The following is a 16,034-nucleotide window of genomic DNA, read 5'->3' as shown; positions in this document are numbered from 1 at the left end:
AGTAAAGGTCAGAAATAAACTATTCCATTTTGCTTTCTTCCCAAAAGGATTTAGTGGCTTGTTTTTTGTTGAAAAATTAAAAAAATAATTAAAAAACAATTTTTTAATTTTTTTTTATTTTTATTTTGCAATACAATTCAGCTCTACATATCAGCCACGGATTCCCTTGTTCTCCACCCTCCCACCCCCCTCACCTTCCCCCCAGCCCACCCCCCATTCCAACTTCCTCCAGGGCAAAGCCTCCCCCGCGGACTGAGATCGACCTGGTAGTCTCAGTCCAGGTAGGTCCAGTCCCCTCCTCCCAGGCCAAGCCAAGAGATCCTGCATAGGCCCCAGGTTTCAAACAGCCAACTCATGCAATGAGCACAGGACCCGGTCCCACTGCCTGGATGCTTCCCAAACAGATCAAGCCAATCAACTGTCTCACCCATTCAGAGGGCCTGATCCAGTTGGTGACCCCTCAGCCATTGGTTCATAGTTCATGTGTTTCCATTCGTTTGGCTATTTGTCCCTGTGCTTTATCCAACCTTGGTGTCAACAATTCTCGCTCATATAAACCCTCCTCATTCTCACTAATTGGACTCCCAGAGATCCACCCGGGGGGCCTAGCCATGGATCTCTGCATCCAGATCCCTCAGTAGTTGGATGGGGTTTCTAACACGACAATTAGGGTGTTTGGCCATCCCATCACCAGAGTAGGTCAGAAAACAGCTTGGTACTGACATAAAAACCGACATGTGGACCAATGGAATCGAATTGATGACCCTGACATTAATCCGCACACCTATGAACATATAATTTTTGACAAAGAAGCCAAAAGTGCACAATGGAAAAAAGAAAGCATCTTCAACAAATGGTGCTGGCATAACTGGATATCAACATGTAGAAGGCTGCAAATAGATCCATATCTATCACCGTGCACAAAACTTAAGTCCAAGTGGATCAAGGACCTCAACATAAATCCAGCTACTCTGAACCTGCTAGAAGAGAAAGTAGGAAGTAGTCTTGAACGCATTGGCATAGGAGATCACTTCCTAAATAGAACTCCAGTAGCACAGACACTGAGAGAAACAATCAATCAATGGGACCTCTTGAAACTGAGAAAAAAAACAATTTAAAACACATTCAATAGTCCAAAAATGTAGTTAGTTGCTATTAGAAGTCAGGTAAGGCTTTGGACCCAAGGATGCCTTCCTTGGACCACAGTATCAATTTTTCTGTTATCTTTAAAGAAGTCCTCTGCATGAAACAGTGTCAAAGGAAGAGGATTCTACTTTCATATTAAATGGTCTTTTGAAACATAAATGTCAGTACAGAAATTTGTGATAAACAGGCCTGAAAGAAAGCCTAGATTAAAAGCCTAAGAGTCCTTGTGTTCATTCTTAATTTAATCCCAATTTATTCATTTTAATTTACTCAAGTTCAATGCTTTTAAGAAAAGTGTAGGTTAGACAGGATAACCTAGGGAGTAAGATTTGGTTAGTTTGCATTTAGACTTAAGATGAAAAGAAAAATATATTAGATGGAAAGAAGACTGAGATCCAGCAAAGACTGATCTCTGGTCACTGCAATGGAGAGAGCCATGCCAACATGCATGAATTTTCAATAGCACCCTAGATTCTCTCCTTGGAGATTAGATTTTTTTCATCTTTGAACATTTTTTTTTTTTGGCTGTAGAATCTGCACAATGTGGTTTAAGTTTCAGCTTAAAATACAGTTCGTATGTGGGGCTTTCCCTGACAATACAAAAATCAGCACAACTGCTTCTAAGCTTGTTTCACTTCCACTTGAGCTTTTATTATTACTGAGCATTTTCTTTCACGTAGTGTATTATTAATAAACTCTATGCCCTATATGACCCACTTAGGACACAAAGCCTATGTCTGCTCATGTTACTTACGAGTAATCAGAGGACATCAATTATACTCAGTCAAGATTGAATGAATACAAGCATGAATGTGTTTTAGAAGGTCAAGGCAGGTGGTAGAATATAAAAGGGCTTCTTGGGAATGTTCTATTTTAATACTGATGATAGTTAACATATATAAAGAATGTATACCAATATCCTGATATCATTGTATTTTTTTCTTCACATTGATAATATAAGGACTGAAGAGAAAGATGTCACCAAATATACATGCGACCTAGTACAAGGAAATTGGACGCACATCCAGATTGACTTTAGAGCACTTGGGCTTCACTACTTTGAATGACTTTTGATGCTGTTAACATGCTAAGTAGCAGATTTGCTTCTGTCCTTCTTAGAACCCTCCACACACATGTATGTAGATGACCCACTAGGGTGATAAGTTAGAGGCAATCAATTGTCAGAGAATCCTTGCTGTATGTGTAATCAAACTGGAGGAAATGCACACAATGGCCTTTTTTTTCTTTTCATTTTTTAAAAATATTTTATTTTATAATTAACTTAATTTTACATATCAGCCATGGATTCCCCAGTTCTCCCTCCTCCCACCCCCCAGCCCTCCCCCCCAATACACCCCCCATTCCTACCTCCTCCAAGGCAAGATCTCCCCTGGGGAGTCAGCCCAGCCTGATAGACTCAGCCAAGGCAGGTCCAGTCCCTTCCTCCCTACACCAAGGCTGAGCAAAGTGTTCCAGCATAGGCCCCAGGCTCCAAAAAGCCAGCCCATGCACTAAGGACAGGTCCTAGCTCCACTGCCTCGGGGCCTCCCAAACAGTTCAAGCTAATCAACTGTCTCACTAATCCAGAGGGCCTGGTCCAGTTCCATGAAATTTCCTATTCACTTTACATACCAACCACAGATCCCACCTCTTCACTCTTCCCACCCCCCCAGCCTTCCCTCCCAACCTACCCCCTACCCCCACATTTTCCAAATCAAGGTCTCCCATGGGGAATCAGCAGAGCCTGGCACACTCAGCTGAGACAGGTCCAAGCCCCTCCCTGTTGCACCAAGGCTGTGCAAGGTGTCACACTCTAGGAACTGGGCTCCAAAAAGTCTGTCCATTCATCTGGGATGGATCCCGATAACCGTGCCTGGATGTCTCCTAAACAGTTTAAACTAAACAACTGTCTCCCATATCCAGAGGGCCTAGTCTAGTCCTATGGGGGCTCCATAGTTATTAGTCCACAGTTCATGGGTTTCCACTAGTGTGGCTGGTCATCTCTGCACATTTTCTCATCATGACCTCGACATCCCCTGCCCACAGAATCCCTCCTCTCTCTCATTGATTGGATTCCTGGAGCTCAGCCTGGCTCCTGGACATGGATCTCTGCATCTACTTCCATCAGTCACTGGATAAGGGCTCTATGATGAAAATTAGGGTATTCACTAGACTGGTCACCAGAGTAGACCAGTCCAGGTACCCTCTCGATCATTGCCAGTAAACCAAGGTGGGGTCATCCTTGTGGTTTCCTAAGAACTTCCCTGGCACCCTGCCTCTTCCTATTCCCATGATGTCTTCATTTATCATGGTATCTCTTTCCTTGCTCTCCCACTCTGTCCCTGTTCCAGCTCAACCCTCCCATTTCCTTATGTTCTCATCTCCCATTCTTTGCCCTCCATTAACCCCCCCTCCCAGTTTGCTCATGTGGATGTAAGGCAAAGGATAACCAGACTACAATCCACAGCTCCAGAGAAGCTAAGTAACAAGGGACCTATAAGAGAGACACATAGATTGTCCAGCGAAAGAGAAGTAGATGAGATCTACATCTGCAATGCTCTTCTTAATGGGGTCACCATCTGAAGAATGGAGAAACCCACACATTAAAATAGTAAATTCAAAGATGAGTTTCTAGCATCTATAACACAAATCAATATGAGTCGACAGCATTGACTCTAATCTGTGTTTCAGTGAAAGTGCTTCTTTAAAGAAAATACAAAGACTTTAACAGCCTTATTTAAGTCACTGATAAAAACCTTAGTTATATAGACGAATAAAAAGAAGTCATATAATTGAGGCAATCATCAGTAAATATTGTATCTTGGAACTATAGTGTTGATCAATACTGACTGGAAGAAATGTTGATAACTATATTCTAGGATGAACATTAGAGCCCACATATTTGGTCTTCATAATTAAAGACAAAAACCATAGATTTTTAAACACATATACTTTTGGAAACTCTATGATTATGGAGATGCCCAATCAGAAGATATAGCCTAGACAGGCTCCCACTATAACCATGCAGAGAGTTCAAAGGAAAATCTAAACCAATGCTAACATATCCCTTAGAAGTAAATGATTTTACTCAATACACGAGAAAAGTCTAATTAAAAAGCCAATATCATATCTTGAGCATAGCCCCAAATGACTAAAAATAATAAAGTGTTCATAAGAGATTTAAATTTATGCTCTAAATTGAACTAATAAGAAACTAATTGCTATGCTCTAATTCAAGGCTATTGAAATGGCAAAACATGTAGTTTATGACAAGGTAAGTTATCTTTTCTCCCACTACTACTTACTAACGAATCTTCAGATGTCATTGAGTAGGCAGTTGCTGTTGCCCCTACTCGGGCTCATAAATTAAGTCTGGGCCCTGGATTGAAATCAATAATGCCGGTAGATGGTTGATGGCATGGGGAGACTCTGCAGTCATTTATTTGTGTCCTACTTTACAGATGAATTAAAACATATTTCAGTAACTGATAGAACTAAAACAATTCTACCATTTTTCTACATGGTATATCTTAAAGATTTTTCTAAAATGAAGATAATATGGACCATCAAAAACCATCATGAAATTAAATGAAACAATCTAATGCCATATGTAAATGTTACTTCTCTGCATAAAAGACCATGAAATAATGAATGATCATTGAGATATGAGCAACCAAATCCACTGTGAGAAGCAGCTGGCTGGCTAAACATAACATACCGAGCAAACAGTTCCAAGCACCAGCAGCATGGCAAATACTTGTAAGCACAGCACTCAAGGGGTTGAGACAGGATGCAGCCTGAGTAGGCAACATATTGACATACTCTTTCAAAAAGCAAATTTCACCTATGCCAGGACATTATGTAGTTATATACAATATATGTCAACTTTACAGAGTATATGCACATTATATGTCAGATGCAGCGGGTAACTGTGCTATAGACAACCTCCAGTTTCACAGGAGTTTTTTTTCCTGTTTTTTTCTTTGTATTTTTTGTTACTTAAAATAAACCCATATAATTCTACTTTAAATCAAAGCCAACCAACCAACCAAACAACAACAAAACCAAACAGTTTCATTCTCAAATGAAACAGGGTCATACTCAAGTGCTCTGGGCCTGTTTTAGAAACATAGATACAAATTTTAACCTCCTCTAACTTGACTTTACCATATTGGCAGAGAATTTCCACCATCTCAAACAATTTAGAACAGTATTCTACAAACAAGTAAATTTAATCTTCTGAAATTTACATTGCTTCATTATTGTGTCTGCTCTGGGAATTTGTTTTCAAACACATGTACTTTTATTATGTAGAATTTTCTCCTATACACCCTTATACCAGTTTTGAATAAAATACAGTTTTATAAACTGCTGTTAGACTTCTGATAGAAACAATGTTCAACATGGGTCTGACCTGAAAGCCTCCTTCCTTTAGTATCCCTTTCATAGTACCAGAGGGTTCTATACAAGTTTTCAGTGGGAAAGCAATCTATATTCCTACCCAACTGTGGCACCTATGAACAACCATCTCTAGAAAAGCAAAATATTACCAAAGCTGCAATAATGACACTCATATCTTGGCAGCTACCAACTGCTGTCTAATTAGACTTAAAGGCCCACTCAACAAGAGGGAAATCATGCCTGGTACTGGAAACCTAGCCAACTGCCCAGGATAATGAAGTCATCATGAGTCTTAGAGAAAAACCTACTATTGTCAAAGACTAGCATGATTCCTAACTACATTGTAAAACTTACCTTATAATTATAGATATGATCTCTCATCTCTCACCAAAGAAGCTTCTTTTTGCTGCGTGCTGAGATTGTTACAGAAATGCCCAACTGGTCGAAATCAGAGATCAACTGATTGCATGGTACCAAGCTCCAGTGGCTCTATCTACAGGACAACTGTTTCACAAAAGACTGAGGATGGCAGTGAGATGAATCTAATGCTTAGAACAAGTGAAGGGATGTAGGATCCATCTTTTCATTTCTCTTTGATGCACACTTTTATTAAAATGGAAGTTGTCAGTGCCGGAAGGATTTGCATAAGGATTTGATATTTTTAAAACACCACTTCACAAGCAAATGGAATTTTAATGTTCAAAGTAACTTCTAGTAATTCCATAAAGTAATAATTTGCATTCACTTTCAGCTTGTCAAAATATAATATCCTCGCAACTATGTACTGTCAAGGCACATCTGAAAACAGTGTTTTTTTTTATTTTTTATTTTGTTTCCAGGATCAGAGATAGTTTTAAAGCTTCCATAAATTCAAGCAAGAAGAAGAGGTTAATTCATCAGGATGACTAAAACCCACAGTAAGCACTGTGAAAGAAGAGGCTAAGAAATATTCCAAGGAGCAATTATATTAGATTGTGTCTTTGAATCATTTCAAATTTATCATATTTTAAGTGCCATTAAATATTCTTTTCTGATTGTAAGAACTTTGTAAATGACAGATAGTTTATGAAGAACAAATTAACAGCACCCCTGAGACACTTCATATAACTGTCAATTCTTCCTCTATTACCCCATCCAACTTAACATAATGGACAGCATTGTAAAATGGAAGCTGTGTGCCTTGGTATGAAGCTGAAGTTTTGGGCTTGTAAGGTTTAAATTTGATCATTGATGCCTTTATTTTTGTTAAGATCAATTGAATACATTTGGTCTTCAAAGTTTCATGTTTTACTTCTGGGCAAAAGTTATCTTTTAAATATTCTTTTCTTGTACTTTATGTTCCTTTACTTTCCCACTCTCCTTTCATCCTTCCCTCACTCCATCCCTCCCTCCCTCCTTTCCTTCCACCATTTCTTTTATTTTTTATTTAGGTCTTTATTTCTGTTCAGGAGCAGTGTCTGTTTCCTCTTCCTCCAACCTAGTCTCCTATACTGATATGAACTTAAGTATTTGTGTGTAATCACTGTTTGAAGTAGGTAGACCATCCGTATATATACCATCCTTACCTTGATACTATTATTGGTCTGAGATATATGATGCAGGGTAGAAACAGGTATATTTTTCATCTGTAAAACTTTTTTTTTTTGGTTTTTCGAAACAGGGTTTCTCTGTGTAGCTTTGTGCCTTTCCTGGAACTCGATTTGGAGACTTTTTTTTTATATGAAACTTTTCTGTGAGTCCTGTATTTTGTTTTTTCACAAGGGCAGAAGAATTGGTAGTCTCATACATCTTCCTATGCTTAAGTTAAATGAGAAATTTCTTTTTTATCTAAATTTATTTTTAACTTTTAATTTTCCAGGTTTTTGACATAAGCCTTTAATATTGTAGTACTGATTGATCTTGAACTCACAGTATTCCTACCTCAGTTTCTTGAGTACTAGGCTTACAGGTATGCACCTCCAATATCCATAACAGATGTCTTATTTTCCCACTAATCCTTATTTCCATACTCTTTTTTGTCCTAAGTTTAGGTGTATAGACAAAAGTAGATAATGCAAGTGTTTCATTTCAACATCAAACAACAGAAAAGAAGTACACACATTTGTACGTGAAATTTTGATGCAGACCAAAGATTATAAACAGAGAGAAAAGACAGCTAGAAATGTGGGCAAGAGTTTCAAGAGAAGGCTACCTGCACTACACAAATACAGAACACTGAAGAAATGGCTACTAGGACTTAGGAGGGGAAAGAGCAGAAGTAACCCAGTTTTAACTGTAAATTTACTTTACAGGCACCTGCATATGCACTGTATCACTAAACAAAGCATAAGCATTCATAAAGGTACATCTTCAGGCATCAGACATTATATGCAACTTTTTCCTTTTTCATACATTCATATGATATGTTTTGACCAAATTCCTCCTATTTCCTCCCCTGCAGTTCCTTTCTACACATGCCCGGACACTTGGACAGGTTTCTCTTCCATTTATGTGTTCTCTGTTTTTAAAGCTCACCAAGTCCACTTAGTTTTGCCTTATGTGCATGGATATGGGACAATTTATAGATAGTGTTTTAGCATCTGCATGCCCCAAAAGAAGTGTCTCTCACTCACCTAGAAACCATTAACTGTCAATGTCTCTTCAGCTAGGGATTGGACTTCATGATCTCTTCCCCATCTGTGCTGTCAGTGAGTCTGGCTTGATTGAAAGTTTTGTGCCTGCAGTCACAGCTGACCGTAGTTCACAAGTGCAGTGGTGGTGTCATGTCCAACAAATATTTCATTTCAGACACTGACTGCCTCTGACTCATAATTCTTCCATGCTTCTTTCATGACAATCCCAGGGGCTTGGGGGTAAAGATCTGATAGAGTCATGTAGAGCTGATCACTTCACTGTCTCTTATTTTCTACACCGAGCTTGACCAATTGTGGAACTCTGTATTAATCACCATCTCCTTCCAAAAGAAATGTCTCTGATGAGGGTTGAGAGTTGCACTAATCTATGGGTATGGTTAAAGGCACTTGCCAACAAGTTAGATGACCTAAGTTCAATGCCCAGATTCTATATAGTCAGAGGTTAGGTCAGAAGATAGGCATACAAAAATACATAATTTAAAAAAGTAAAAAAGAAGGCAGAGTATAACCCTTGAATATGTTAAAATTTTCATAAAGGACACTAAACAAATATGAACAGAATCCAAGTAGTATACAATATGTTATATAAAATATAAGAGTTTAACAAATTTTAAGATGATATTCACTTTCATCCCCAAAACACAACAAAATAGACTCAATGTTTACCTTATACACTTAAAAATCCACAGAACAGCTTAGAAGCCCCAGGAGCTCATGATGCTGTCTTCCCATGTCACTCTTCAATTCCTATAAATAAACAGAAGAAAAAATTATATTCAGAACAATATATAACTGTGTACAATGATGGTGATTAGCCATAAAATTTTATTATCATTCTACACTGCCACTTAAAAAGTGCTTCAAAGTGTATTGCTGTTATTATGGCTTTTGTTAAATTGCACAATATAGCAATAGAAATTATGTCTGTCTGAGACTTCCAAGACACTCAAATACAGTCCAGATTATAAAGCACCACAAAGAAAATCCACATTCAATTACATGTATTTTCTTAATAGAGGGTGTTGTACTACAAAAACAAGCATTTGTAATTGAGGTGTTTTCTTACTCTACATACATTACTATATAAATATTTTTCTACATGAAGCAGAGGGATTTGGCTCCTTGTTTAGGTTTTAGAATGATTACTTTAACTAGATTTTTATCAAGATTTTAATTCATATCTCATAATTTCTCTGTACAAGATACATAAGAATGAAAATAATAGTCATCGTCTTAGCAATTAATTCACTTGGTAATATATACCTAGCATATGAGTTTATTAGACAGATGGCTCTTATTCCCTTTAGTTGTGAATCTCCTATAGGAAATTATGGAATGTCAAGTAAGTATAACTGGTAAGATGAAATGATAGACAGTAATCTGCAGTGAGACTCCAATAATAATTCAGATTTAGATTTTAATTTTTTATAGGAGCAACTATTTAAAAATACTTGCTAAAAGCAAATTAAAATGATAATTAAGATGCATGGGGCTTTGTTGTTGCCTTGTGTTACTTCTGGACCTCCATTCATCTGTGACCCCAATGCTGGCAGCAAGGACTGGGGAGAGAGTTGTATCCAAAGTGTTTGCTGGTTGTCCAGCTATTTGCCAAAACAGCAAGTTCCAACAAGGTTCTCTGAGAGACTGTCTCAAAAAATCAGGTGGTATCAGTAAAGAAAACACTCAGCATCCATCTCCTACATTTACACGGGCAGCTGGATTCTGGGGCGATGGTTCAGTGAGTGAGAGGTAATGTGCTTGCTGACAAGCATGAGGAACTCCGTTTGCATGCCTGTTTCTTCTAAGAATGAGGTATGTGCACAACACTTTCCAATAGTGTTATTGTGTGATGTATATCAGCACAAAAACTCTAAGTGGCAGTTTAGATGCTCCAAAAGTAAAAACAATAAAAGTTTGTTACCGTATTTAAAGATCACAGAGCTATGTGTGGTGGCACACAACTTTAACACCCAACACTGAGATGGCTTTGGTGAGAGGTTTACGAGTTTGAGGCAAACCTGTGACACATAATCAAATCTTGTCAAAAATATATAAAACAAAATAAAAATTATATTTGACATCTTTATTGTAGATGGAATGTATATTGTGTTTGCAATTTGCTGTCATATTTTAACTTTTAGTAAGCAATCATTTTAATTTAGAGACATTATTGTTTGACAGATATGAAAAATAGATTGTGGCAATAAAATAAATAATAAAAATGCAAAAGAAGCAGTCAGACCACAGGCATTAAACAAAAATGAAGTTACCAACACATACATTTTAGAAGAGAAAGAAAAAACCAGATCAGATACATTGACAAGACTGAAACAAACATGGGTGTTTGTAGGGTGGTTTCTGAGTGGCAGTTGAGGAGTCTCAGCAGAAATAACTTCAGTTTCACTGGGCTGACAATAGAATGTATGAGCAACCAAATCTCAAACTATGATTCTCTAGCAGTAAACCAAAGTTTGAAGCAATGTTGCAACAGTCTGCTTTACAGGATAATGAGCAGGATGAGAAGCCTATCCAGCAGGCAGGACTTGGTCATGTTATACATGCATTAGTTCTTTCCCACTAAAATGATTTCAAGATAAAGGAGATGGGCATTGGCAATCAAAAGTACATCTTCAGAGTAAAGAAGAGGAAAAATATGAAAATCTAGTTTAATAAGAATTGGAGGATATAGTTTAATTGAGTTGGTTTAAGAAACACAACAAGACTAAACAGAATTATGCACTTAGAATTTTGATAGAAATAAACAATTCAAAGTCAAGGATAATATTTTTGAATACAAAAAGATGGTCATTTAGTAGTCAGAAAATACATCTGAGACATATATAAAGTATGTCTGGGGCCTGTGTTGAGACACTTTGCTCAGCCTTGTGTAGGGAGGAGGGAACTGGACCTGGTTAGGCTGAGTCTACCAGGCTTTTTTATAAAAAAAGAATAAATGTTCCATCCTTTCACTTAAAAAAAATATGCCCAAATACGTAGCATGGCCAACAAAGTCACACTTGAATTAGTCCCTTATAAAGGAAACTATGGATAGCCAATTTCACAATCAGGATCTTGCTGTAGTGATCATGATAAAAAATAACATTAAAGGGGAGTGATAGTAAGGCTCTGCCAATAACTGAAGAATTAATAGTTTTCAAATTGTAGTTAATCCAGACTTGGCTACTATTCAAACAAAGAAGATCCTATTCAGGAGTCTATAGAGTTGTACAATTGGATTTATATAATCAAAACTATTATTTTATTTCTTGAAGATGATGTGTAGAGTAATAATTACAGATAAGAAAAATGTCACATTACTCAAAATGTAGTGAATTAATCTCTTATGTTTGTGGGCATATGTTCAAGAATCTTTGAAAACACATGAGAAATAATGATCTCCCTTCTCTTTTAAAAGGGAAAACAAATATTGCAATTGACTGGCCCTAGGTAAAGAGCCTACAGCTATACATTTTCATCTATACATTTACAACTGATTCAGAAGGAAACATAAAAATTTGTGTTTTGAATGAATGGACTTAAAACAAAACCCCCAAACACTCTTTTTTTTTTCCTACAAATAAATCTAACTTTTCTCAGACATTTTTTCAAGATAGGAAAGCTAGAAAAATTTTATTTTTCATAACAAAAATATACTCTGGCCTCTTCTCTCAAAAGTTGAGAATTACCTTATTATTGACATTTTTGTCACCATATTTATATTCTTGCACAGTAGGGTAGGGCATACACAGAAAGAATGAAGTTTCATAGTTTATGATGGAAAAACATTGTGAGCAGTACATTCCCGGGATGATGGAGGAAGGCTAACTGTGAGCAGTGCATTCCTGGGATGATGGAGGAAGGCTAACTGTGAGCAGTGCATTCTTGGGATGATGGAGGAAGGCTAACTGTGAGCAGTGCATTCCTGGGATGATGGAGGAAGGCTAACTGTGAGCAGTGCATTTCTGGGATGATGGAGGAAGGTTCACAATACAGCAGTCTCTAAGGAGCATTTGACTAGATTGCAGTACCACAAGAGGAGGTACACTGACAATCGACTTAGATTTCTTCTGAGAGAAACAATGCCTCCACCTATGCTGGGGATAGACAGCTCGCTTGGTGACAAATGAGTGGTTAGACGGTGTCTGCATCTTCTCTACCTTTGTTTATTTTCTTTTTAGACCCAATAATTTGAAAAGGAGAAATGATGACCACTGTATGAGCTATCTATGCTCTTCACTGTTTTATAAACAATATTTCAGGGTCAGCAAGATGCCTGAGTGGGTGAAGTCCCCTGCCACCACACCTCTTGACCTGAATTAGATCTCAGGCCTCATGAGGTGGAGGGAGAGAACTGACCACAGCAGGTTGTCTTCTAATCTCCACTTGTGGGCTATGGCATGTGTTCACCTGCACACCCACACACATACACACCCACACCAACACAGGAGGGCTCAAAATAAATAAAATACAAATGAAACAAAACATCATTTAGTTTATTCAGTATGAGTTAAGTCATAGGGAATGTTACAGATCACCCTACTATCTGAAGCACATAATATTATCCCATAATTATCTCAAGATGACATATCATACAGTCAACATCATCTCCATAGTACCATGGGTAGATAGCTATGGTCAGGAAACTGGAAGGAATAAGTAGGAAATTGAATATAATGGTGCTTAACCAAGTTTGAAACCTATAATCAGAGCAGCAGACCAGACACAGATGATTTCATGTTTTATTATCAACATTTCACAGTTATTAAACAAGAGGGAAATTCCGAATGAAAGCTTTCCATTTCTTGTGGTTGGTGCTTTGACCCTGTCTTAAAAGGATGGTATTAAAATGCAAGGCAGTCTAGTTCTCTAATTAATGCTAAACTAGAAGATTCATAAAAATCTAATATTTTAAACAAGTAACATTCACATAAAATTAAAAGATTTAATTAATATGATATTTCTAGCAAATTGATGTCATAGAAGTAATATTTCCTCAGGACGTAAATATTCAAAATTATTTTTCATTAAGATAGATAAAATTGAATATACCATTACTTTCTTCTTAATTCTAGTAAACCAGTTAAGTAATTTTCAACCTACACCACAAAATAACTAGTCTAATACTAAAAATTAAAATATATAATTTATAATTTTGGTGAATCAACCCAGCGATATTACTTATCTACAACTACAGATCAAAAGGAAGATAGAAGAGAGAAGAAAGTACACTCACGTGTTTTGATTAAGTTATTCACTAGAAATTTTAATATTGAAAGCAAATATTTCAAAAAAGTTTAGAAAAGTCCAGTGACAGTACTGATTAATTCTCTCTACAGTTTCCACTTAAAGCACATTGCCAGAAGCCTATTGAAAGAGACTCTTGCACTTTTACAATACCCAATTCTACTTTAGCATGAAATGCACACTGCCTGTTCTTCAATAGAAAAAAAAAGGGAAACCTCAAAACAGGCATTTTTTTTATGCTTTATTTCAAGTTGCCTGGTTTTTTAACTGCTTTATTTGGGGACTCCCAGCTGAGCGATGAGGACTTCACTCCAGACTGCTTTGGTGGCATACACTTTCTTTGTTCATGACTTTCTTAGAGATACACCTGCTAAGGATATCCATATTTTTATTCGCTTTAATCTTTCAAAACCCTAGAGTTGGATGCAATGCACTGGTGTCTTTTTATTAGGTCAATCAAGTTAAAACTTTTTATTCTGCTTAAAGTTTTGAAAGTTAAAATTCTACTACAGCTATAATGTTTGGCAATTAATCTACATGGTTTGTTTGGAATTAAAGTATGAATGCTCTCTCTCTCTCTCTCTCTCTCTCTCTCTCTGTCTCTGTCTCTGTCTCTCTCACATACACACACACACAAACACACACACACACAAATTTTCAAGCCCTATAAAGAGTTATAAAATAATTACTGAATAATTTCCATATGCCAAGCACTGTATTAATGTAGCTATTTGCTAAGTTAATTCTAAGAACAATCCAAAGATATTATTTTTCTGTTCCCATTGATACCACTGAGGGACACAGCACAACTTTTAACCAAGGTATAGGCAGATTTACCGAGAAAATAACAGACCGAGGCTTGAAATAAAACAGTGGTCCCAATAACTTGAGTTATTAACAACTGCTCTTTTCTCTGATGGAAGGGAACCTGTAATAGATATCTAATAACTGCACAGTTGATCCTTAGCCATCTTAACCACACTTAAACAACAACAACAAAATGAAGTCATAAATAAGCATACAGGATGATGGAAGCAGTTTAGTGAAAATGATAGTGATGAACTTTTCTGGAGACATGAACCATTCCTGTTCAGTATATCCACAGTATCTAGTATTACACTAAACATGTACCAAACCTGTGTGTAAAATCATTTGTTGTATAAGTGACTTAATGAAAAAGAAAACATCAGAGTTAGCAGCTTTACCAATCTCACCTGGAAGTAGGTTTCACTCTCATTAGCCAAGTAGACCAGTGTAGGTTGGGTATGTTTTGGGAATGGACTCACACCTTTTGTTTTTCACCTTCAATTATGTTACTCCACTACTCTATGACAGTTCTGTGAGCCTTGTCATCTGTATTCCATTTATAAGCCTATGTTCATACTCATTTATATTTTGTTTTATGTTTGAAACACTTAATAAACTATTCTAATGAAAAATCCTTTTCAATGGAGGAATATTTTTATATTTTGGAAGGAAATATTTTGGAAGAAAAATTTTTATATTTTGGCCTGGTCAAGATGAAGCTGAATATTTCCTCTTCACTGACTGGCTGTCAGAAACTCATTGAAGAGGACAGTGAACACAAATACTTTCTATGATAAGCACATGACCACAGTAGTAGCTTCTGGAGCTCTGGGTGAAGAGTAGAAGGGTTGCATCTTAGCTAAGGTTTCTATTGCTGTGATGAAACACCATATCCAAAAGCAAGCTGTGGAGGGCAAGATTTATTTGACTTACACTTTCACATCACAACTCATCATCAAAGGAAGTCGGGACAGGAACTCAAGCATGGCAGGAACCTGGAGGCAGGAACCTGGAGGCAGGAACCTGGGGACAGGAGCTGATGTAAAAGCAATGGAGGAGTGCTGCTACTTACTGGCTTGCTCATCATGGCTTGCTCAGCCTGCTTTCTTATAAAGTCCAGGACCAGGAGCCTTAGGATGGAACCACCTACAATGCGCTGGGCCCTGTCCCATTGATCCCTGATTAAGAAAATGCCTTACAGTCAGGTCTTATGGAAGCATTTTCTCAATTGAGGCTCTCTTCTCTCTAAGGAATCTAGCTTGTGTCAAGTTGACATAAACTAGCCAACACAGGTTATGTGGTCCTGATAATTCATGGGAACCCTCAGCAAGGTTTTCCCACGAATCAAGGTGTCTTGATCCATTGCAGAGGGACATTCTTGTTTTATAGACCAAGGAGAACTAGAGAGAATAAGCATAAATCTGTTTGCAGATACATTGTGGATGCCAATCGCAATGTTCTCAACTTGGCTGTTGTGAACAATGAGCGAAGGAGATTCCTGAACTGACAGATACTGCTGTATCTTAACGGTTGGAGGCCAAAAGAGCTCACAGAATCTGAAGGCTCTTTCAGCTCTCTAAAGTCAATGATGTCCGCAAACAGGTCAGAAAGCCCTTAAGCAGGAAGGTAAGAAGCCCAGCACCAAAACACTCAAGAGTCAACATCTTGTTACTCCATGTGTCCATGTCCTGCAACACAAACACCAACATTTTGCTCTGAAAAACAGCATACTAAGAAAATATGGAGGAATTGCTAAGCTTTTGTCCAAGAGAATGAAGGAAGCCAAAGAAAAATGTAAGGAAC

General features: G+C 37.4%; 1 protein-coding gene across 20 annotated transcripts in view; it reads right to left on the bottom strand.

The window, feature by feature from the left end:
- Positions 1 to 16,034, bottom strand: part of Lingo2 (leucine rich repeat and Ig domain containing 2) — a 1,194,974-nt gene that overhangs the window by 689,172 nt on the left and 489,768 nt on the right. For all 20 annotated transcript variants that reach the window (XR_008213749.1, XM_052716815.1, XM_052716814.1 and 17 more), the window contains one exon: positions 8,847 to 8,927. The gene's annotated coding sequence lies outside the window, so the exon portion shown is untranslated. The remainder of the gene's footprint in view (positions 1 to 8,846; positions 8,928 to 16,034) is intronic.

The sequence above is a fragment of the Peromyscus californicus genome, unplaced genomic scaffold (genome assembly GCF_007827085.1).
Source record: "Peromyscus californicus insignis strain IS unplaced genomic scaffold, ASM782708v3 Scaffold_5__1_contigs__length_169319896, whole genome shotgun sequence".
NCBI lineage: Eukaryota > Metazoa > Chordata > Mammalia > Rodentia > Cricetidae > Peromyscus > Peromyscus californicus.
The sequence above is the reverse complement of the archived record's forward strand: the minus strand, read 5'-3'. Positions and strand labels throughout refer to the sequence as shown.